Here is a 26071-nt window from a genome sequence, read left to right as displayed (position 1 = left end):
AAAATTTCTGTTGTGTGTCCTAAGCATTTGAAAAAAGTGTCTTCTTCAAAACAGATGCTTATCAAAAGCTGCTGAATTCAACTGAATTAAATGAAATTCATAGTCTTTTCAGGCTAGACCCAATATAGATTAAGATATTGTTAAGTCATTCCTATAGCCATTTTCAGAATCTTCAGAGAGCTTTCCTAAAGTGGTAGTATATGTAGGAGGTTACAAGCTGGGCATTAAGGACAAAGCACCCATCTCTTGGCTGGGGTTCTGAATGAGATTTTGGCTTTTTTATGAAGAGTAGGTAAAGGTAAAGAAATAGCCTTGCTAAAACACTTATCATGACCTCATCGGCTCTGTTCCAGAGCGTCCTGGCAATCATCTCTATTCAGTCATCACCATCTTTCACACATTCTCTTCACAGCCTAATAGCTGCTTCTTTGGGTCAGGGGTTGTGAATTTGAGCAAGAAATATGAAACTTGGAAATATAGGCTGTGCACCTTGATTCCTTTCCCACCTCTGATTTTCAGCTTTCTGTCTCAAGGCAGTTTTTTAGATGTGATATTACCTCTCTGGGGCCTAGTTTCTGCTAACATTAACATGATGGTTAAAACAAATGTGAAATGCAGTAGTAAGTAAATAGCACCTTTTCTAGGAGCCAGCATATGAGGAGACCTAAAGATGAAATACAAATAACTTGAGTTTTATAATTGCTGAAAAAGAATGAAATGAAATGAAGTCAAAGGAGGTTCTATTTCTATATGGTTATATAGTCAAAGGAGGTTATATTTCTATATGGCAGCTACCACACTTTAGTTAGTAACAAGCTGTTATTTACTGGGACAATATCTAATGATAACATAAATGTAAATATCACATCTTTCTAGTAGATTGTAAGAGATTTGAGGGCAAACATGATATTTTCATTCACTTTTGAATAGTCAGCTATTAGTACAAGGCATTCTCTAGAGAAGCTAAGTCATAGTTGATATCATAATATATCTAACAATATACTTGTATTTGAGGATAGAGAAAATATCTTATTCAATTAGATTATTAAAATCACCTCTTTATCAGTCTCTCTATTTTCATTCTTTCTTCTTTTTCTTTTATTTTTCACATGGAATAATTTTCTTCCTATGGCAATTTGACTCATAAAGATTGCTTTATTACCTATAGGGTAGAATTTAAACTGTAGTTTAAAATTTAAGATTTTTATAATCTGACCTCAATCTCTCTTTCCAGACTTATTTCACATTACTTCCTTTATTATTTCCTTTTATAAATTTTACATCCCAGCCAAATTGTCCTATTAGCTGTTCCCTGATTTTATTTTATAGGTTTTTTTTTTTTTTATCTATGAACAGGATGTTGCCCATGGCTGGAATATATGCATTCCCCTTTGCCTTCAAATCTTAGTTGAAATTGCAAGTCTTTACATGAAGTTTTTTTTGACATCCCTAGATTAAAATGTTTTCTCTATCTTCAAAGAGTATTAATGTGGTACATTAGAATGAAAACTGACTACTAGTATGAAGAGACTTAGATTCATCCTCTACCTCTAATACATACTACATGTGTTTCTCATGAGACAAATAATTCCCTCATTTCTGAAATGAAGATATTAGGTAAACAACAGTTAAGATAGACTTGAAAGTTTTGAGCCAAATTATGCTTCCCTAAAGAAATATATGAAACCAAACAACAGAACCAAGAAAATAAGATGGAACCTCCATACCATAGAAGAACAAAACAAAGAAATGGATGCCAAAATAAAGATGGCTGTGTGATTTGAAGTCTACTGATGGTTGATGATTCAAGAAATAGGCCAAGATTAGAATGACTAGGGATCTGGGGATATTCTATAAGACAGACCTAGAGCCAAAACGATCTCTAATTGAGCTGTTCCAAGGGCAAAAACTGAAGTCTCTTATCTCCTAGTAAGTAACTACACAAGGAAATCTATTAAAGGCTTCAGCAGCTATTCTAGGGTGGAGTACTTTAGGGACCAAGGCCTAAAGTTCACAAGCTCTATGTAAATGACTACATAAGGAAACAGGTCAAGTTAAATGATTCCAGATAGTCATTAGGAAATCAGGCTAAATCTAGTATGGTCTGAGTTGAAGTACTCCAGAAATTAATATGTAAAGTCAAAGACCTCTAGGTAACTACAAAAGTGAATGGACAAAACCAGTGATGATGAATTTGCTAATCCATATAAAATAGAGGAAAATTATCGATTTTGGAAATGGGTAAGGCTTGAAAGCAACATTGCATCTTTATTTCCAATTTCAAGCATAATTGGGATTCCAGACTCAGACTATAGAACAAGACACTGCTTGAACCTAAGTGGCCACCCATCCATAAATTTTAGATCTATGCCTTTTGGACTTCAATGGAAGCAAGCATGGAAATAAGGGAAATCATATCTATGTATCTATGCATGTATATATCTATGTATCTATTATACTAAGAATTAGTACAGCATCTCTTATTCAACGTTTTTTATAACACTAAAAGTTATAGGGTAGATGAAAAGACAAATGGATTTAAAATTGATAAACAAGACTATTTATTTATAACAATAAATATTAGCTTAAAGAGTCTAAGATAGAAAGTTCCAGGAAATGTGTGTATTGAAAAAACCTTTTTTTAAAATTTGAATGAAGGCAGAAATACCATGTTTGTCAGATTTGCTGATGGCATGAAGTGAAAAATGATAATAAAACCAAATCTAGAATTATGGGCCAAATTAAATAAGATGAAATGAAAAACATATAAAGTGATACATCTGAATTAAACCAATTTAAGGATGATGCAAAAAGTAAAAATACCCAGCATTTCAGTGGATGGTAAACAGCATACAATTCAAAAGACTCACACAAAAATAACACTATCCTAACTGGCAAATATAAATGCATACTATTCAGGGCAATAGAGGTTATATTTTCACAAGACCCATCTTTATCAAACTACTTCTGGGACATTGTGTTGAATTATGGACACTGACTTTTAAGAATGTTATAGATAAGTTAGATTACACTAATTGTTTCAAGTAGCTTTTTGGATGATTTTCTAGGATTCTTTAAGAATATCATCATATCATCTGCAAAGAGTGATTGTTTTATTTCCTCATTGTCTAGTCTAATTCCTTTAATTTATTTTTCTTTTCCTATTGCTAAAGCCAACATTTCTAGTACAATATTGAATAATAGTGGTGTTAATGGGCATCCTTGCTTCACCCCTGACCTTATTGGTAATGAATCCAGCTTCTCTCCTTACAAATAATGTTTGCTGTTGTTTTTAAGATAATTCATGATTATTATTTTAAGGAAAACTCATTTTATCCCTATGATCTATGGTATTCTTCATAGGAATATGCATTGAATTTTCTTAAATGCTTTTTCTGCATCTATTGAGATTATCATATGACTTCTGTTGGTTATTTAATTGCTTCTTAAAGAGATTGTTTAGTTCTGGCTTTGTGGAGGGTAAATCCTCAAATTGTTGTGACATAAGAACAACTGGTATTAAGAAAATGCATTTTAAAAAGATATCTTCTTGTTTCAAAGGGAGAGAAAAGGTCAGGAAGAAGATAGGAAGGAGACATAAAAAAGTGAGAGAAGAAGAAGAAAATCAATGTAAGATTTTCAGGCATAATTCAAGCAGCTTTTTTCCTTAATATGTTTTGAATATTTCTGGGCATAACTTTGTTCTTGGAACGTACTGTCTTCACTACTATCTGTAAAACAGATTAGAAGCTCCCTGAGAATAGGTACAATGCTTAATTTGTATAATTCAATAAGTTTCATGTATGCATAATTGATAATAATTGATGTGGATGATGGCAAGAAATGAAAAGAAAAACAAATTAAAAACAACCTTCTTTGGAAGAAAGATTTTGAAAAAAAAAAAAAAAAAAGCAGTAATACCTGCATTTTAAGGAGCTTATTTCCTCCCTGAGCCCTTTTGTCTCTGGTTCACGGCCAGAGTAGTGTGTCTAATCTTCCACATCTGGGAGAATGAGTGTTTTGTCTTAAATTAACAATCTGAATCTCTCAAATACAAAATAGTAATTATTTGGGACTCAGGGCTGCGGAAAGATGGTGGGATTTTGAGATCTAGAGGAATTGAAGTCTTAGAAATACATCAGTAAAGCTATAATTACATATCAAAGGCAATAATGACAAAGAAAATGGAAGTGAAATAACTATACAAGCCTCAACCTAGTCCAGAATTGCATTTAAATGTAGCTTGAATCTGCAAAAGTCCTGAGCACAGGCAAGTTAGAAAAAAATAAAAGAGAAAACATGTGAGGATCTGGGTCTCAGAACAGTTTATAGAGCAAGTCAAATACCTGAAATCCATTCACTACAAAAAAGAGGGCCCCACCATCACCAACGCACCCCAGAGTTGGATCAGTATCTAGTTATCTCATTTCCAATCCAGAGCCTAAAAAATCTGGATTAAATTAGAATGGAAAACAAAATCAGTGAAGTATCTGGGAAAGCCAATGCCCAAGGAAGCCCTAACCCAAGCCACAGAAGGGACAGAGTAAGTGAAAAAGTCAGGGAATCAACTAAGAAGCAAAGAATCTATGGTCTTATTAAAGTCCTTATACTAGCTAATTAAAAAATAAAAAGAAACAAACAAACAATGAATAGGCTAACACATAAAAGCCATTTCATTGTAATCTTTCAGAGTCAAATCAAGAAACATTGGAGTCAATGCTGGGTTAGGGCTAATGAAAGGAGACAAAGAAGCAACAAAGGCCAAAACATAAATCAGATCATCAGAAGGTTGAGTCAATATCCATGAATTCCTACAGAAGGCAGGCTTACTTTTGGCTACCATATCTACAAGCAAACAGGCTAGTCTTACACTAATCAAGAGTACAAAAAGAAGAGGACAAAGTTTGATTCAAAAGCAAAATCCTAATCCACAAACTAAGACTATACACATAAGAAAGAGAAGAAAATGTTGAACACAATGAACATATAACTTGGATCAAAAGATTAACCAAGAAGAAAAGAGTAAATCCAGAACAAATGCAAGTAAAGCCTCAGAGTAAAGAATATCTTGGCCAAGAGGACTACAGAATACTTGGGGGGAGGAGGGAAGAAATATAATGTTAAAAGAAATGACAGCAAGGGAAAAGCAGTGACAAGAAGAATTAATAGCTTAAAAGAGATAGTGGTAAGCTTTACCCAAGAATTAGACTCCCTGAAAATTAGAATAGTTTTAAAACAAAGTAATTGCTCTATGATACAACAAAAAAACAAAAAACTAAAATCTAAAAGTTGGGAAAAATAAGAAAATGCAAAATATCGACTATAAATCATTGACCTAGTCAAAAAGAAACAGTTTAAGAATCATTGGACTATTTGAAATTCAATGACATATTTCATGATATCATTAAAAAAAAAAAAAAAAAACCTGCCCGTATTAATCAGAACCAGAAAGGCAAGTAAAAATAGAATGAGTTCACTAGTCACCTTTATTAAAAACTCCAAAATGAAAATAGCCAGAAATGTCATTGCCAGAGTGCTGAAAGGTTAAATAAAAAACTGCTGAAAACTGCTAAAAAGGAGTGGTGATGGTGGTGAGGTCAAATACAAAGAGTCTGGAGCATTCATACAACACTTGGCAACTACCAATTAAAAGAAGAAAAGTCTTGGAATATAATATTTTCCAAAGTAAAAGATAAAAATTCTATACACAAGAATAATTTATTCAGAAAAACTGAATTTAATAAAACTATAGGAACAGAATCTGGATAGGAATAGATCTTTAATGAAATAGAAGACTTCCAAACATTTTTGATGAAAATATCACATTGAAATAGAAACTTTGAAATGTTAATGCAGTAGTTATGAGAAAACATATTGGTAAAGACAACTGAGAGATGATATGATGAAAAAATCTATATATTGTTTGAATTTTCACTTAAACTGTCCATCCCTGCTAGTCATGAGACTATATTTTGCCTACCCTTTCTATGTAAACTCCTTTAAGAATCTATCTATAATAGATGCATTCATTCACTTTTCCTCTCACTCTCTTCTTAACTTTTTGTATCTGGGTTCCAACTTTATTATTCAACTATAACTATACTCTTCAAACTTCTTAATGATCATCTAATCACCAAATTAATGGTATTTTGCTAGTCTTCATCCTTCTTGATCTCTCTGTAGGCTTTAACATTGTAACTTCCTACTTTTCCTTCTTCATATAGCTTACTTCCCTCTGCCTCCTCTGAGATCCAATAAAGCTGGTCTTTCTGCTGTTCTTTGAATAACACATTCTACTTCCATATTCCCTTCAACTGGCCTTGTTATAGTTTTTAGTGTGTAATTTTTTTCACTTAGCTTTTATATTTCTTCTTTCCATTTGGTTAATTCTACTTTTGAATATGTTGCTTTTTTTCCGTGGATTTTATTTTATTTTTTTTTTATTTGGCTAATTCTGTTTTTTAAAGTAATTTACTTTATTTTCCAATCGATTGACTCTCTTGCATAACTCATTTTTTTTTCTCATTTTTTTTTCTTCTACCTCTTTTTATTTGCCTTTTAAGTCTTTTATGAGCACTTCCAAAAACCTTCTTTGGGCTTGATACCAATCACCTTTTGAGACTTCTTCTTTGGACATTTTATTCTCATCTGAGTTGGTATTTTGGTCTTCTCTGTCACTATAGTAGCTTTCTATGATCAACATTCTTTTTGGTTTTTTGCTCATTTTCTTCCTTTTCATTGTGATATTTCCTCTTTTTTTACCTTTATGATTGACCTCTGTTTCTGAGATAAGGGGGCACTGTTCCAAGTTTCTTGTGTAGCTCTAAATCTTGGCTTTAAGAACAGGAGCCTTTTGTTTTTGCAGGAGGTAGCTTAATCTGCTTTTTCCAGGAAACACCTTAGTTTCCCAGAATTTGCTTTCTGAGCTGGGATTGGAAGATGTTTCACTGCTCTGCTCCTCTACTGAGCCAAAATGGAGCATCTCAGTTGCTAATTTGCTGTAATCAAGATCCTTTCACTAGCTTTCCCAAACTCCATCTAAGTTAGACTGATCATCCTTTTCACCCCAGTGAGACTGAACTTTCTTTCTTTTTTTTTTTAAAGATTTTTTTTATTTTCAAAAAATTAGTCTTCAACAGTCATCCTTGCAAAACCTTGTCATTTTTTTATTCCTCTCTTCCTCCTCGTCACTCACCTAGATGGCAAGCAATTCAATAAAGATTAAGCATGTACCTCTTCTGTATATATTTCCACAATTATCATGTTACACACACACACAAAAAAAAATCAGATCAAAAAGAAAAAAAATTGAGATAGAAAACAAAATGTAAGCAAACAACAATAACAACCAAAAGTAAAAATATTGTGTTGTGGTCCACACTCAGTCTCTAAAGTCCTCTCTCTGGGTACAGATAGCTCTCTCAATCACAAGACCAGTGAAATTGGCCTGAATCTCTTCATGATTGAAAAGAGCCATATCCATCAGAATTGATCATAGTATGATCTTGATATTACTCTGTACAGTGTTCTCTTGGTTCTACTTACTTTACTTAGCATCCCAGTTCACGTAAGACGCTTCAGGCCTTTCTGTAATCATTTTTTATAGAACAATAATACTCCAAAGCATTCATATACTATATCTTATTCAGACATTCTCAAACTGATGAGCATCCATCCACTCTGTTTTCAGTTCTTTGCCATAACAAAAAAGGGCTGGGGGCAGCTATGTGGCCACTGAATAGAGCACCAGCCCTGAAGTCCTGAGGACCTGAGTTCAGATCTGAACTCCCAATAAACTAGGAAAACATTTTTACAGTCAAAGGTTCTGATAAAGGCTTCATTTCCAAAACATATAGAGAATTGATTCTAATTCATAAGAAATCAAGCCATTCTCCAGTTGATAAATGGTTAAAGGTTATGAAGAGACAATTCTCAGATGAAGAAATTGAAATTATTTCTAGCCATATGAAAAGATGCTCTAAGTCATTATTAATCAGAGAAATGCAAATTAAGACAACTCTGAGATACCACTACACACCTGTTAGATTGGCTAGAATGATAGGAAAAGATAATGAGGAATGCTGGAGGGGATGTGGGAAAACTGGGACACTGATGCATTGTTGGTGAAATTGTGAAAACATCCAGCCATTCTGGAGAGCGATTTGGAACTATGCTCAAAAAGTTATCAAATTGTGCATACCCTTTCATCCAGCATTGCTGCTATTGGGCTTATAGCCCAAAGAGATTTTAAAGAAAGGAAAGGCATGTGTATGTACAAGAATGTTTGTGGCAGCCCTCTTTGTAGTGGCCAGAAACTGGAACCTGAATGGATGTCCATCAACTGGGGAATGGCTGAATAAATTGTGGTATATGAATATTATGGAATATTATTGTTCTATAAGAAATGACCAACAGGATGATTTCAGAAAGCCTAGAGAGACTTATATGAACTGATGCTGAGTGAAATGACCAGGATCAGGAGATCATTATATATTTCAACAACAATCCTATATGAAGATCAATTCTGATGGACATGGCCCTCTTCAACAATGAGATGAACCTAATCCAATAAAGCAGTAATGAATAGAACCAGCCACACCCAGCAAAAGAACTCTGGGAAATGATTGTGAACCACTACATAGCATTTTCAATCCCTATATATTTTTTTCCACCTGCATTTTTTATTTCCTTCACAGGTTAATTGTACAGTATTTCAAAGTCTGATATCTTATATCCAGAGGGTAAAAAAAGAAGTTGAAATAACCATCCAAAATTGAGGGAATGCCCATCAACTAAAAGCTGGCTGAACAAGCTATGCTATAAAAATGGTGAATTGATTGACTTTAGAAAAGCATGGAACAGCTTGAAGAACATGAGCAGAACTAAGAGAATACTTTACCCAGTAATAGCAATATTGTTCGTTTTTAAAAACAACTTTGAACAACTAAGTATTATAAATACTCAAATCAACTACAAAAATCTAAGAGGAAAGGCGTTCTTCATATCCAGAGAAAGAATCAACAAATAAAAATACTTATATTCTGGTTTTACACACTCATACACACACACACACACACACACACACACACACACACACACACACACACACACCACACTCATTTCTCTAATACAGGTTGGGGAGGAAGGGGGAAAAAGTTCACAGCAGAGAACAAAAGAAAACTTTAAAAGAAGCAGAGAAAAATAATCACTTTAAAATGATTCAAAGAATTTATTAAGTAGTTTTTTTTAAAGAAATACAAGCATGAAATGGAAATTTATGCTTTTTTATAGAACCTTCTTTTAATATTTTGCTGTGTACATGAAATATTATTTTTTGTCTTCTACTTGTTATAAAGTATATAAAAGTACACACATATATATATATACATATATGTATGTATGTATAATCCACCAAATACTTTTTGACAAAAGAACTCAAAATGAAAAATCACAAGAATACTTTTTCAGAGATAAAGAAGAAAATTTTCAACCATCCCTAAAGAAACAACATAGTCAGGATCACAAATAATTCAGAGTCTACTTTAAATGAGTGGAGGACTTGGCAAATGACATTCATGAAGGCAAAGATTCTAGAATTAAACCAAGAATGGTTTAGTCAGCAAAGCTGTGTATAATCCTCAGGAGATTATAAAGGTCTCATTTCTCAAAAAAATATAGAACTGAGTCAAATTTATAAAAATTAGAGCACTATTTCCTTATTGATAAATTATCAAAGGGTATATAATTTTCAGAAGAAGAAAGAAAATATATCTATATCATATAAAATGCTCTAAATCATTATATATGTGTGTTTAGTATTTTATTTTTCCAATTACACATAAAAGCAATTTTAAACATTTCTTTAAACTTTGAGTTGTAGATTTTCTCCCTTCCTCCTTTCCCACATCAGCCAGCTGACAAGGAAAACAAATTGATATAGATTATAAATATGTAGTCATGCAAAATATTTACATAAAAACAACTGAAATAAAGTCATTTGCACAATTTATTCAGCCATTCCTCAATTGATGGACATCTCCTCAAATATTTAGTCCCCAGAAAAGAACTGCTATAAATGTTTTATATATATATATATATATACATATATATATATATATATATATATATATATATATATATATATATATATATATATATATAGGTCTTTACTTCCTTTGCCTTTTAAAAGAAAATCTTTTGAGATATAGTGGTATTGCTAAGCCAAAGGGTGTGCATAGGTTCATAACACTTTGAACATAGTTCTAATTTACTCTGTAGAATGGTTGAATCAGTTCACAACTACAACAATGCCTTAATGTCTCATTTTTCCTACATTCCTTCCATGATTTTTCATTTTTTTTTCTGTCTTGTTAGTCAAACTAATAAATATGAGATAGTATCTCAGAATTATTTTAATTCACATTTCTCCAATCAAGAGTGACTTAGACAAGGGAAAAAGCATAATCTGGGGATAATATGATGGCAGGAAATACAGAATTAGTAATTTTAACTGTAAATGTGAATGGGATGAACGCTCCCATCAAACAGAGACGGATAGCAGACTGGATCAAATATCAGAACCCTACAATAGGTTGTTTACAGGAAACACACTTAAAGCAGGGAGATACATATAGAGTAAAGGTAAAAGGTTGGAGCAGAATCTATTATGCTTCAGGTAAAGCCAAAAAAGCAGGGGTAGCTATCCTTATCTCAGATCAAGCAAAAGCAGAAGTTGATCTAATTAAAAGAGATAAGGAAGGAAACTATATCCTGCTGAAAGGTAGCATAAATAATGAAGCCATATCGATACTAAACATATATGCACCAAGTGGTATAGCATCTAACTTTCTAAAGGAAAAATTAAGAGAGTTGCAAGAAGAAATAGACAGTAAAACTATAATAGTGGGAGATCTCAACCTTGCACTCTCAGATTTAGACAAATCAAACCACAAAACAAACAAGAAAGAAATTAAAAAAGTAAATAGAACATTAGAAAAACTAGGCATGATAGACCTTTGGGGAAAACTGAATGGCAATAGAAAGGAATATACTTTCTTCTCAGCAGTTCATGGATCCTATACAAAAATTGACCATATATTAGGACATAAAGATCTCAAAATTAAATGTAGGAAGGCAGAAATAATAAATGCCTTCTTCTCAGACCACAATGCAATAAAAGCTACATTAAGTAAAAAGTTAGGGATAATTAGACCAAAAAGTAATTGGAAACTGAATAATCTCATCTTAAAGAATGACTGGGTGAAAGAGCAAATTATAAAAACAATTAATAATTTCACCCAAGATAATGACAATTATGAGACATCATACAAAAATCTGTGGGATGCAGCTAAAGCGGTAATAAGGGGAAATTTTATATCTTTAGAGGCTTATTTGAAGAAAATAGAGAAAGAGAAGATTAACGAATTGGGCTTGCAACTTAAAAGGCTAGAAAAAGACCAAATTAAAAACCCCCAACCAAAAATTAAACTTGAAATACAAAAATTAAAAGGAGAAATCAATAATATTGAAAGTAAAAAAAAAACTATTGAATTAATAAATAAAACCAAGAGTTGGTTTTATGAAAAAGCCAATAAAATAGATAAACCTTTAATAAATTTGATCAGAAAAAAGAAAGAGGAAAATCAAATTGTTAGTCTTACAAATGAAAAGGGGGATCTTTCCACCAATGAAGAGGAAATTAGAGAAATAATAAGGAGTTACTTTGCCCAACTTTATGCCAATAAATTTGATAACTTAAGTGAAATGGATGACTTCCTCCAAAAATATAGGCTTCCTAGATTAACACAGGAGGAGATAAATTGCTTAAATAGTCCCATTTCAGAAAAAGAAATAGAACAAGCTATTAATCAACTCACCAGGAAAAAATCCCCTGGACCAGATGGATTTACATGTGAATTCTACCAAACATTTAAAGAACAAATAGCCCCAATGCTATATAAACTATTTGAAAAAATAGGGGATGAAGGAGTCCTACCAAACTCCTTTTATGACACAGACATGGTACTGATACCTAAACCAGGTCGATCGAAAACTGAGAAAGAAAATTATAGACCAATTTCCTTAATGAATATTGATGCTAAAATCTTAAATAAGATATTAGCAAAAAGACTTCAGAAAATCATCCCCAGGATAATACACTATGATCAAGTAGGATTCATACCAGGAATGCAGGCCTGGTTTAATATTAGGAAAACTATTAGTATAATTGACCATATTAATAATCAAATTAATAAAAACCATATGATCATCTCAATAGATGCAGAAAAAGCATTTGACAAAATCCAACATCCATTCCTACTAAAAACTCTTGAGAGTATAGGAATAAATGGATTATTCCTTAGAATAATCAGGAGTATATATTTAAGACCGTCAGTAAGCATAATATATAATAGAAATAAACTGCAACCTTTCCCAGTAAGATCAGGAGTGAAACAAGGTTGCCCACTATCACCATTACTATTCAATATAGTACTAGAAACGCTAGATTCGGCAATAAGAGCCGAGAAAGAGATTCAAGGAATTAGAGTAGGAAATGAGGAAATTAAACTATCACTTTTTTGCAGATGACATGATGGTATACTTAGAGAACCCCAAAGACTCTGCTAAAAAGCTACTAGAAATAATTCAAAATTTCAGCAAAGTGGCAGGATACAAAATAAATCCACATAAATCCTCAGCATTTTTATATATCACTAACAAAATACAACAGAAAGAGATATAAAGAGAAATTCCATTCCAAACAAATGTTGAGAATATAAAGTATTTGGGAATCCATCTACCAAAGAATAGTCAGGAATTATATGAGAAAAATTACAAAACACTTGCCACAAAAATAAAGTCAGATTTAAATAATTGGAAAGACATTCAATGCTCTTGGATAGGCCGAGCGAATATAATAAATATGACAATACCCCCCAAACTAATCTATTTATTTAGTGTTATACCAATCAGACTCCCAAGAAACTATTTTAATGACCTAGAAAAAATAACAACAAAATTCATATGGAAGAATAAAAGGTAGAGAATTGCAAGGGAACTAATGAAAAAAAAGTCAGAGGAAGGTGGTCTAAGTGTACCTGATCTAAAGCTATATTATATAGCAGCAGTCACCAAAACCATTTGGTACTGGCTAAGAAATAGACCGGTAGATCAGTGGAACAGATTAGATACAAAGGACAAAAAAGGGTACTTCTATAGCAATCTAATCTTTGACAAACCCAAAGATACCAACATTAGGGACAAAAATTCATTATTCGGAAGAAACTGTTGGGAAAACTGGAAATTAGTATGGCAGAAATTAGATATGGATCCACACTTAACACCATATACCAAGATAAGATCAAAATGGGTCCATGATTTAGGCATAAAGAATGAGATCATAAATAGATTAGAGGAACAGAGAATAGTCTACCTATCAGACCTGTGGAGGAGGAAGGAATTTATGACCAGAGGAGAATTAGAGATCATTATTGATCATAAAATAGAAGATTTTGATTACATCAAACTAAAAAGTTTCTGTACAAACAATACTAATGCAAACAAGATTAGAAGGGAAGTAATAAATTGGGAAAATATTTTTAAAAGAAAAGGTTCTGACAAAGGTCTCATTTCCAAAATATATAGAGAACTGACCCTGATTTATAGGAAACCAAACCATTCTCCAATTGATAAATGGTCAAAGGATACGAACAGACAATTCTCAGATGATGAAATTGAAACTATTTCCACTCATATGAAAGAGTGTTCCAAATCACTACTGATCAGAGAAATGCAAATTAAGACAACTCTGAGATACCACTACACACCTGTCAGATTGGCTAAGATGACAGGAACAAATAATGATGAATGTTGGAGGGGATGTGGGAAAACTGGGACACTGATACATTGTTGGTGGAGTTGTGAAAGAATCCAGCCATTCTGGAGAGCAATTTGGAACTATGCCCAAAAAGTTATCAAACTGTGCATACCCTTTGACCCAGCATTGCTGTTATTGGGATTATATCCCAAAGTAATACTAAAGAGTGGAAAGGGACCTGTAAGTGCCAAAATGTTTGTGGCAGCTCTTTTTGTTGTAGCTAGAAACTGGAAGTTGAATGGATGTCCATCAATTGGAGAATGGTTGGGTAAATTGGGGTATATGAAGGTTATGGAATATTATTGTTCTGTAAGAAATGACCAGCAGGAGGAATACAGAGAGGCTTGGAAAGACTTAAATCAACTGTTGCTGAGTGAAATGAGCAGAACCAGAAGATCACTATACACTTCAACACCAATACTGTATGAGGATGTATTCTGATGGAAGTGGAAATCTTCAACATAAAGAAGATCCAACTCACTTCCAGTTGATCAATGATGGACAGAAATAACTATACCCAGAGAAGGAACACTGGGAAGCAAATGTAAATTGTGAGCACTACTGTCTATCTACCCAGGTTACGTAGACCTTCGGAAGTTAATAATTAATGTGCAGCAAGAAATTGGTATTTACACACATATATTGTATTTAGGTTATATTGTAATACATGTAAAATGTATGGGATTACCTGCCATCGGGGGAAGGGAGTGGAGGGAGGGAGGGGATAATTTGGAAAAATGAATTAAAAAAAAAAAAAAAAAAAAAAAAAAAAAAGAGTGACTTAGAACATTTTTTTATGTGATTAGAGTAGGAATCTGCTTCCGGGATCGGAGGTGCATTGTTTTAAGTTTCAGAGATTTTGTGCAGCAATTTTAAGAGACACTTTTAGGAACTGAAAGTTGTCAGTTCTTCAAAGGTAAAATGTAAGGAGAAATGTATTTAGTACTCTCTTGGCCTGTGCTCTGTGCTCTATCTTGAGACTATGGGAAGAGTTCCCATTCCACGTTGGCTATAAGTTCTGGTGTATTAGTGCTTGGAATTGATACCCAGGACTGTAACCCAAATATGAGTATAGGCAAACAACAGAGTCCTGTCTCAGTGCTATTAAAGGGACTTCTGTAATCTTTTTCTGTGCAGGTGTGCCCAACGTCTTTACTGTCTATGGGATGAGAGCTCTGAAATCAGTCACTAGTGCTGCTGATTTAGTGGCTCCCAAGGCTTGCTCTGGTTTACTGGAGCTAAGTCTGCTTTGGTACAGCCTGTGTTGGACTGTGCTCTGCTCTTATCCTAATATGACAGAACCTTTCCTGCCACTTTATAAGTTGGCCTGGGAAATTTTCTTTCTTTTTATGTGATTTGCTGCTCTATAATTTGTCTAGAGTTATTGTTTAAAGATATTTGGAGGGGTTTAGGGGAAGAACTAAGGAGAGTACCTGCTTTTACTCAGCCATCTTTTTAAAATCACAACAGATTAGAAAATTGCAAATTAAAACAACACTGTGATGCCATTTCACACACACATTTTGTCAGAAATGATAAATTCTAGAAGGAATCAGAGAAAATAAGTACAGTAATTCACTATTGATATAGTTGTAAATTGATCCAAATCTCCTATATAAAAAAAAAAAAAAAATGGAATTATGCCCTCAAAGCTATAAAATTGTATATACTGTTTGAGCCATATAATATCTCTACTGGGTCAAAAAAAAAAGTAAAAGATATAGATAGATAGATAGATAGATAGATAGATAGATATAGATATAGATATACACAAAAATATTTTAACTCTTCTCTTTGATATGACAAACAATTGGAAATTGAGGGAACCATTTGGAATGGCTGAGTAATTTACTGGCATCTAATTGTGTTAAAGTATTGTTATATTGCAAGAAATGATCAGAGGGTAATTTCAGAAAAACAAAACAAAAACAAAAACTTGGCAAGACCTGTATGAATGGAATAATAAAATGAAGGAAGGAGTACTGAGACAGTAATCACAATGTTGTAATGATAATCGAATATAAACAACTTGGATTACACTTAGAAAATACAATAATCCTGCTGCCTGGATGTAAAACTCCTATCACTCATGACATAATTGAAAGATGAGAGAGAAGATAAATCATAATTAAAACTCTAAAAAGCCCAACACTGAGCCAGAAATACCTACTAAGGAAAGTGCAAATACCAAAAGTTTTAATCCTTCTGTAATTTTGCAATATTCAGGTGAAAAAAATAATGCAAAGCAGATTTTTCCCTTTAATTTGTTTTGCTCCCAGACCCATTCCATGTTGAAAAGTTATAGAATATACCTGTTTGGTTATTATAGTCCCATGTTTCCACCCAACTTGGGCATTTATCGGCACACTAAAGAAGCATGGAGCCCATTCAGAGAGTTCTCACTTGTTTCTTTCCTCTTTACAAGAATCTTAGTTCTGTACATATCCAGTTGAATTTATATTGCTAGAATTTTTTTAAAAAGATATTGAGATACTGAACTTTTTGGTACATGCATTTGTTTGATGTAGGTAAGCCACACTTTTTGAGGTAAAAAACAAACACCATGTCCAAATGAAAGGATCCAAGGTGGATCATTTGAATAGAGGGGGAAAGATTGATCCAGTGTTCAGGCTGGACTTTTCAGTTTTGGTTAATTTCTTAGTCTTAGATTTTTGGGGGGTGAGGGTGAGAGAAAATGCTTTTTTTTTTAAAAGTCATTTGAAGAATAGATTCATCATCATAGATATTTCTAATAATTCTATTGAAAATGTGCTGAAAACAACATAGCCCCTATCCCTCATATCACATAATTCATCCTAAAAACGAATTGACATTTGGACCTATTGACAGCTTGGAAATTTTACCTTCCATATGCAGTTTCTTAGAGTGATACTTAACAAGCTACGCAATTGTTCTTCCTAATTATAGAAGAACATGAAGTACTGTATTTTCTTCCAGTTATATGATGTCTCAAATATATATATATAAAAAAAAGACTTTAAAAATGATGTGAAAAATTCTGAATTGTCTTTTGCTATATCAGTACAAGAAGATGCAGTTTTGAGCTATATATATTTTTCATATATATTTTATATGTATAATAATATATGCATATATACTTATTCTATACTTATATTTATCAGTTCTTTCTCTGAATGCAGATGGTCTATTTCTTTATATGTCCTTTTTAGTTAATTTGTATATTTGTAATATTCAAAGTAAGTTATTCACTCAAAGTCATTCTTAGAACAATATTATTATTACAGTATACAATGTTCTCTTGGTTCTATTATTTTACTCTTCATTATTTTGTGTAAGTCCTGCCATGTTTTTTCTAAAATTGTTGAGCTTGTAATTGCTTTCTTTCCAGATATTATAATTTCATTCTGTAGTTTTTTTGTTTTGGTTCTTTCTTAATTTTTCTATACATATTTGGAATCTTCTTGCCAATACCTTTATTTTTCTCAGATTTTAATTATACTTATTTCAGAATTATTTTTGTCTTAGATTTTCTCTTTATGCTTTCTGAATTCATAATAACTATTCATTGTATTAGGAATTTTCTTCTGTTCCCTCATCTTTATCTTTATTTCCTGGAAAAGGACTTTTTGCCTAGGAAAGGCTATCACCTTCTACACTTATGAAATGGCAAGATATCTCTACCCCTTCACAAAAACTATTGCCATTTCTCTACCATAATTGTCACCCGATAATTTGGGATGTGTATATCATTTTCCTTCTTACCTTCTACAATATTGGTTTGAGATAGGGAAATAAATAGTGGAAAAAGCAGTGGTTCTGAAATCATAAGACTTCAGTTAAAATTCTGTGTTTAATATTTGTTGACCATGTTTCTTTAGACAAGTCACTTTAACTTCCCAGAACCGTCCTTATCTAAAAATGAGGTGTTATATTAAATTACTTATAAGATACTTTCTAATTTGAAATCTATCAGCTAAGAGCAGAGACTATATCTTGTCCTTTGCTTCCATCCCTTGTGTAGTAATGTGTACTCCTAACTATGCTTATCTCTACATCTTTGCATAATCACCTCACTTATTAAAGTCCTGAGTAGTTTTTTTGGTCATTGTCTTTGACTTAAAGACCTCTGTGATGATCTTAGGCTATTAGTATCATCACTCATGGTCATTTAGATGTAGAGATGTAGGTCTATGACATTTGACTGTATCCTCTCCTGTTGTCCCAACTGCCTCAGACCAGGCTGGCTTGAGTCATCATGGCATTATTCCCAAACAGAAAATGCATACACATGCAGATATCTTCTTGTGAAATCCTGGATTCCCAGTTTATAGGAGTTTTCTTTTGTAATTTTAACTGAATCATTTTATCCATTGTGTTTTGAGCCTCAACTTACTAGGCTTCTTGTTCTCCCAAATTTGCCTTTTAAGAATAGCATAGCCACTATACCTAAATCCCACAATGTTCCATTTTTCTTAGTTTTAAAATCACTTTCCATCATCTATCAAATTCAATTTGGATTAATTTTAAAAAATCATTAGGAGATACAAAGTTTAGAAAAAAAATTATTTTATGGAGCAAACTGTCAGGTACCATTTTATATTAGAAGGACCTTAATCAATGAGCCATACATTCAATTATAGAATATAAAGAGAAGAATAGCTTATATTTTTTTATCACTCTGTTTATTAGATGTAAAGAGGTTTGTTAGTTTAAAACATAGCTTTAAAAGACTGGTAGCCATTGATTGGCTATAAATTCAATGACAACTTTAGTGACCTTTGAAAAAAATAAAACACATTTTCTGGGGAGTTAGCTTTTTTTCCAGTACATAAGAAAGTATTTGAAGAACTATCCACTTCTTGTGAATTCTCCTAACTACTTAGATGGGGAGGAACTTCTTGCTACCTCCATAATAGCTAATCAGCTATTCAGCAAAACCTATTCTTGGATCTTATTGATCAAAGGTAAACTTACCTTTTCTATAGTGTGAAATTTTCAAAAGGCTAATTTAAAAAAAAAAAAATGCTTCATTTTACCAATATCAACTTCCCAGAGATTTTTGAATGAAAGCTATGAAAAAAATCTCATTGACCTTCATATTTAATATAAATGCATCTGCTGTCTAAGATTAAAATATATGGCATACCATATTCCAAAAGGAACCAAGCCTAAGGATGGGCATACCTAATAAAGACACTAAGGTAGAGAGAACAACAACAACAACAACAAAAAAAAAAACTCCTTGAGCAAGAAACATTAATCTGGGCTCTGCATTATGATTGAGAATTGTCTTGAGCTTTACTCATATATTCTAATTGCTATGCCAAAAAAGATTTGAGATAAAATCCAAATGCAATTTGATGGGAAATTTATTGACACCCATGGCTGCAAAAAGGAAAGTCCCAAATCAAGCAGGCCTTAATGGAGGGAGATTCAAGCTTATAAAGAGCAAAACCCACAAGAGGGAGGGTCCTTATGGCCATAAGCAATAGTGGTACACAAGCAAAAGCTAGCTATTAGTTCCTTATCTGGGGATTACCAGGATGTCCTTGGGCCTTATGCAACCCAAGATATTCCAGGGAGTTAACAAAGGAAGGGGCTGATTGAAGAACTACTCCTAGTGGCCTATGAGAAGGGGGAACTTGCTGCAGTTTCCCAGTCACAGGGATAACAGAGTGTGCCTTCAGGGGTATTGAACTCAGGATGCTGTGCTTATCCCTTGCATCTGCAAGAGATGGTGTATGAGGGTTTAACCTTTCAGGAGTTTTTGCTTGGGGCCAAAAGGATGTTTTATTGTTCTTGAGGGAAGGTGGGTTAAGTCTTGCAGATTTGATGAAACAGCAGTTTTCCTTTTAGGTCCCAGAAGTTTTGCTGTACTTTAAGGTATCTAAGCTTCCCAGAGTTAGGCAAGGGTTAATTGAGATGTTGGGGTGGCACTTCATAATCACTACTCACTAGTAGTAGGTATTCTACATACCATGTACCCTTTCTATTGACATTACATCTAATTGGGAGGGAGGAAGTGTTCATAAGGTTTATGAGGGTGATGTTTTCATTACTATTGTTTAGGAGATGATATTTCAGCAAATATTTTAACATTTTATTGAAAGCTACAGTCAATTGACTCCATTCTCATTAGAAGTGATACTTAGCATACTTCTTTAAAAAAACTTTATTTTTCTTAGGGGGTGTGTGAGTGTGTGTGTATGTATGTTTTGCAGCACAGCTAATATGGAAATGTTTTGCATTAAAAAATTAGTTAACTTCATTTTTACTCCTTGGAATGTCATTTGAGGTTCATCTGATCAGTAAAATGGTGTCATCTTGCTAATTGGCTCAGTTTTATATATTCAATATCTTTTTGACTCCCAGTTTCCTCTGGTTGAAGGGGTGAAAGGCAGAACACTAAACTCATTCAAAAGCTTTCCTTTATGAAGGATTCTGAATTTTCAGAATATTCAAGTAACTTTCCATCTTCCACCAGCAGCTCTGTTTGATTTTGACTCCACAGAACATCATGCAAGTCCCTACTGCAGGCACTACCTAGAAGCTTTCTCTCTTCTACTCCATCCTTTTAAGCTTTCTTTTTTGCATTGTTCATAGCACATAATAACCCATAGAATTATATACTCTGGGAAGCATGGCTTGTCTTTTTTTTTTTTTTTTTTTTTTTTTTTTTTATGTGTATGTTCAGCCCTTAGCTTAGTCTGGGAACATAGTGGGTATTTAATAATGTTTATTCAATCAAATTGAACTCACTAATAGTCAAGGTAAAAATACAGGTGCAGTTTTGTCTGGTGTAGTTTTTAAGTTGTGTAGACCACCAGCATACTCAGAAACTGAAGTAACTACCTCTTGGGGGAAAGTTAGCTTAACTTACATTGTTACATGCCTTTTACAGCATGATTGATGGAGGGGAAAGTAACTAGGAAGCTACCAAAGAATTGTCTTCTGATTTCTATACATAAGATTAAGGGGAACAGAAGCAAGAGAAGGAAAAGATAAAGGTGATATTTGTCACCTTTAAAAATAATTTTATTTTAAATTTATTTATTAAAACAAACTTTTATTTAACAATATAATTTTAAAAAAGATAATCACATGGGAAAATACAAATCTGTTGTCTATACTTGCTATTTCTTTTAAATATATAACAAAAGTCATCATTTAAATTTCTTTTTTTTTCTTCCCCTCCTTTCCTACCCTAAAGATGAACAGTTTTTGAATGAGTTTCCCCCCCTTCTCTTTTCTTTCTTTAACTGTTTTAATATCTACAATTTTGCCATAGGTAAGACCACTTGCCTTTCTATACCAGCTCCTTATATCTTATTATAGAGAAGAACTTACTCCAACCACCACTACCACTACTAGCACAATAATAACAAATCCTCAAATATGTCATCCAAATTCTGTTTTATGACATATAGATATTTCTTTCTGAGTAAGTATATTTTCATGCCAATGTAATTATTAGGAAGTTTATCCTTAAGTGTAATTATTATATTAATGTATTATACCACTAACTCTCTATTTTAACCTTAATCCTAACTCTATTATGTTCCTGTGAAGACTCTGGTTTGTACTGTAGGATATGGGATTTATGATATTAACTAAATAAATGTGCATCTATTTAAAACTATCAATGAAAATATGTGGCATAAGATAATTAGGTATGGAATTTGATTTGAAATATCCATGAGCCCAGAATGATAACACATAATATCCTTTGTGGCTGATCTTCAATACAATACATGGACTGAAATGGATATTTTGTACATACTTTGATGTGGCTTTTTCCAGAATTCAAACAGCATATATGCATGTACTACAGGGGTTAAAACTTGCTTAGAGACCTGGCAGGAAAACATTGTATCTCAGGCTCAATGTCAGTCATACTTACTATTTAATCTTTCTAGGAAAATAGTGCTACACAGAAACTTTAGATTCTATAATTGGCATCTTTAAAGATGCTTGCCATCTGGACCTCAATTGGTGTAATTGCTCATCAAATTGGTAGTAGTTTTCTTATAAAAACAGAACAAAACCCTGCACTTTGTCAACCTTGATGGTGCATACACTGACATTTCAGGCTCCTCTTTGCTTTTGATTGTAGAGCGGACATGTTCCTTTTTAATAGGGTCCACCCTGTAGTTCCCAGGCCAACAGCTTGTTACTTAGCAAGACAGCAAATCCACAAGTTTATAAACTGAAATAGTCTAGAAGAGAGTTGAAGGCAGCTAAAAATGGCAAAAGGCCCTGGGACTAAACTCTACCTTCTACAAGGGCATATGGAAATAGCCTCATGAACAAGATTTGGGGAAGGCTGATAAGAGAATGAAAAAGAGGAAAATAAATATAAAAACCTCACCAGATTAAAAGACAATTTTAAAGAATGGTGTCAAATTCAAAAAGAAAGATTCCAACAGGTTATATATTGATGTTAAAAAAACACAAATTGACTTTATCTGTTACATTATATTTTATTCATGTTACTGAGTATTAATCTGATTTGGGTGAGAAATTTTGTTATATACAAGTATGCCACAATTACCGTAAAGAATCCAGGAAATGAAAAAAAAAAAAAAAAAAAAAAAAAAAAAAGGTTTTAATTCATGTGGATTGACAGCTACTCAGATGTATAATACACAAAGATTTAATGCCAAAACATTTTTTTAGAAGTTACAATTAGTTCCTTGCTTTGGTCTTTAAATTAAACAAATTGGACTTCAATATTCCATTATGACCCATGAGTTTATAAGTGACAATTTTGCATATAGTATAAAGAACACTGGATCTAAAGCCAGTTGTGAATTTGAATCCAAGCTCTTTCAAAACTATTATCTGCCTGACCTCTAGCAAGTTACCTAACTTTTAATTTTTATTTTTCTGTCTGTGAAATGAAAACTAAAGCTGCTTCTAAATCAAAAGTCCTATATTCCATCCTCCATCCTGCCTTATAATGTTATCTTTTCTACAAATTGTCACTTTTTTATTATCTTTAGTTATCCATGGACTTTCCATTGAATGTTGATGAAAAATGATGAAAACAAAGTGGTAGCTGACACTAAGGGAAATTGCTAAGAGTGCCATTGAAGCAATAACATGGAAAGAAGCTTGAAAATCTAATTATAATTGACAATTCTCATATCTAATTTCCTTTACATCCCACCCAACTAAAATCAGACCTTTTTAAGGTCCTCATTAATTCTAATACTTTTTAAAATTATTTTCAATTTATCTAGTCTTTACCTTGTTTGTATATAGTTGTTTGTAGTCTCCTCCTTTACGCTATGAAGTTCTTCAAAATAAGGATTAGTATTACTATTAGAAGGTGGAGAAGGAATAATAGTGGTAGTAATATATATTTCTTAATGCTGTTTAATAAATAGTTGTTTTTTTTCTGACTTGACATATATGTAATATATATACATACAAACTCATATGTGTATCTATGCATACATAAAGATACATGTATATGTATATAGATGCATATACACATATAATATGACAGAATAAGACATTTTCTATTTCAGTTAAGCTTTTATAAATTTTATATATATATATATATATATATATATATATATATATATAGGGGGTATATGCATGTATATGTGTTCTCAGACAATATTGCATATATTACATGGGGGGTGGCAAAAATGACTCATAGGCAACAATAATTATACTGATGATAATTATTACATTATTTAAAAACCATATGAAAAGAGACAGTGGGCCAGATTTGACCCATGACGTAGATTTGATACACAGACTGATTTGTGCATTGTATTAAAATTTAATTACTCTGTTATATTTAATAAAAACACTTCTACAATTAGCCCCAATGCTATATAAACGATTTGAAAAAATAGGGAATGAAGGAGTCCTACCAAACTCCTTTTATGACACAGACATGGTACTGATACCTAAACCAGGTTGATCGAAAAATGAGAAAGAAAATTATAGACCAATTTCCTTAATGAATATTGATGCTAAAATCTTAAATAATATATTAGCAAAAAGACTTCAGAAAATCATCCCCAGGATAATACACTATGATCAAGTAGGATTCATACCAGGAATGCAGGCCTGGTTTAATATTAGGAAAACTATTAGTATAATTGACCATATTAATAATCAAATTAATAAAAACCATATCATCATCTCAATAGATGCAGAAAAAGCATTTGACAAAATCCAACATCCATTCCTACTAAAAACTCTTGAGAGTATAGGAATAAATGGACTATTCCTTAGAATAATCAGGAGCATATATTTAAGACCTTCAGTAAGCATAATATGCAATAGAAATAAACGGCAACCTTTCCCAGTAAGATCAGGAGTGAAACAAGGTTGCCCACTATCACCATTACTATTCAATATAGTACTAGAAATGCTAGCCTCAGCAATAAGAGCTGAGAAAGAGATTCAAGCAATTAGAGTAGGAAATGAGGAAATCAAACTATCACTTTTTTGCAGATGACATGATGGTATACTTAGAGAACCCCAAAGACTCTGCTAAAAAGCTACTAGAAATAATTCAGAATTTTAGCAAAGTGGCAGGATACAAAATAAATCCACATAAATTCTTAGCATTTTTATATATCACCAACAAAATGCAACAGCAAGAGATACAAAGAGAAATTCCATTCCAAACAAATGTTGAGAGTATAAAGTATTTGGGAATCCATCTACCAAAGAATAGTCAGGAATTATATGAGAAAAATTACAAAACACTTGCCACAAAAATAAAGTCAGATTTAAATAATTGGAAAGACATTCAGTGCTCTTGGATAGGCCGAGCGAATATAATAAAGATGACAATACTCCCCAAACTAATCTATTTATTTAGTGCTATACCAATCAGACTCCCAAGAAACTATTTTAATGACCTAGAAAAAATAACAACAAAATTCATATGGAAGAATAAAAGGTCAAGAATTGCAAGGGAACTAATGAAAAAAAAGTCAGAAGAAGGTGGTCTAAGTGTACCTGATCTAAAGTTATATTATATAGCAGCACTCACCAAAACCATTTGGTACTGGCTAAGAAATAGACCGGTAGATCAGTGGAACAGATTAGATACAAAGGACAAAAAAGGGTACATCTATAGCAATCTAATCTTTGACAAACCCAAAGATACCAACATTAGGAACAAAAATTCATTTTTTGGAAGAAACTGTTGGGAAAAGTGGAAATTAGTATGGCAGAAATTAGATATGGATCCACACTTAACACCATATACCAAGATAAGATCAAAATGGGTCCATGTTTTAGGCATAAAGAGTGAGATCATAAATAGATTAGAGAAACAGAGAATAGTCTACCTCTCAGAACTGTGGAGGAGGAAGGAATTTATGACCAGAGGAGAACTAGAGATCATTATTGATCACAAAATAGAAGATTTTGATTACATCAAACTAAAAAGTTTCTGTACAAACAAAACTATTGCAAACAAGATTAGAAGGGAAGTAACAAATTGGGAAAATGTTTTTAAAAGTAAAGGTTCTGACAAAGGTCTCATTTCCAAAATATATAGAGAACTGACCCTAATTTATAAGAAACCGAACCATTCTCCAATTGATAAATGGTCAAAGGATATGAACAGACAATTCTCAGATGATGAAATTGAAACTATTTCCACTCATATGAAAGAGTGTTCCAAATCACTACTGATCGGAGAAATGCGAATTAAGACAACTCTGAGATACCACTACACACCTGTCAGATTGGCTAAGATGACAGGAACAAATAATGATGAATGTTGGAGGGGATGTGGGAAAACTGGGACACTGATACACTGTTGGTGGAGTTGTGATAGAATCCAGCCATTCTGGAGAGCAATTTGCAACTATGCCCAAAAAGTTATCAAACTGTGCATACCCTTTGATCCAGCATTGCTGTTATTGGGCTTATATCCCAAGGAAATACTAAAGAGCGGAAAGGGACCTGTATGTGCCAAAATGTTTGTGGCAGCTTTTTTTGTTGTAGCTAGAAATTGGAAGTTGAATGGATGCCCATCAATTGGAGAGTGGTTGGGTAAATTGTGGTATATGAAGGTCATGGAATATTATTGCTCTGTAAGAAATGACCAGCAGGAGGAATACAGAGAGGCTTGGAGAGACTTACACAAACTGATGCTGAGTGAAATGAACAGAACCAGAAGATCTGTATACTTCAATGCTGTATGAAGAGGTATTTTGATGGAAGTGGATA

This window comes from Sminthopsis crassicaudata, chromosome 4 (genome assembly GCF_048593235.1).
Source record: "Sminthopsis crassicaudata isolate SCR6 chromosome 4, ASM4859323v1, whole genome shotgun sequence".
Taxonomy (NCBI): Eukaryota; Metazoa; Chordata; class Mammalia; order Dasyuromorphia; family Dasyuridae; genus Sminthopsis; species Sminthopsis crassicaudata.
This window is presented reverse-complemented; position numbering follows the sequence as displayed.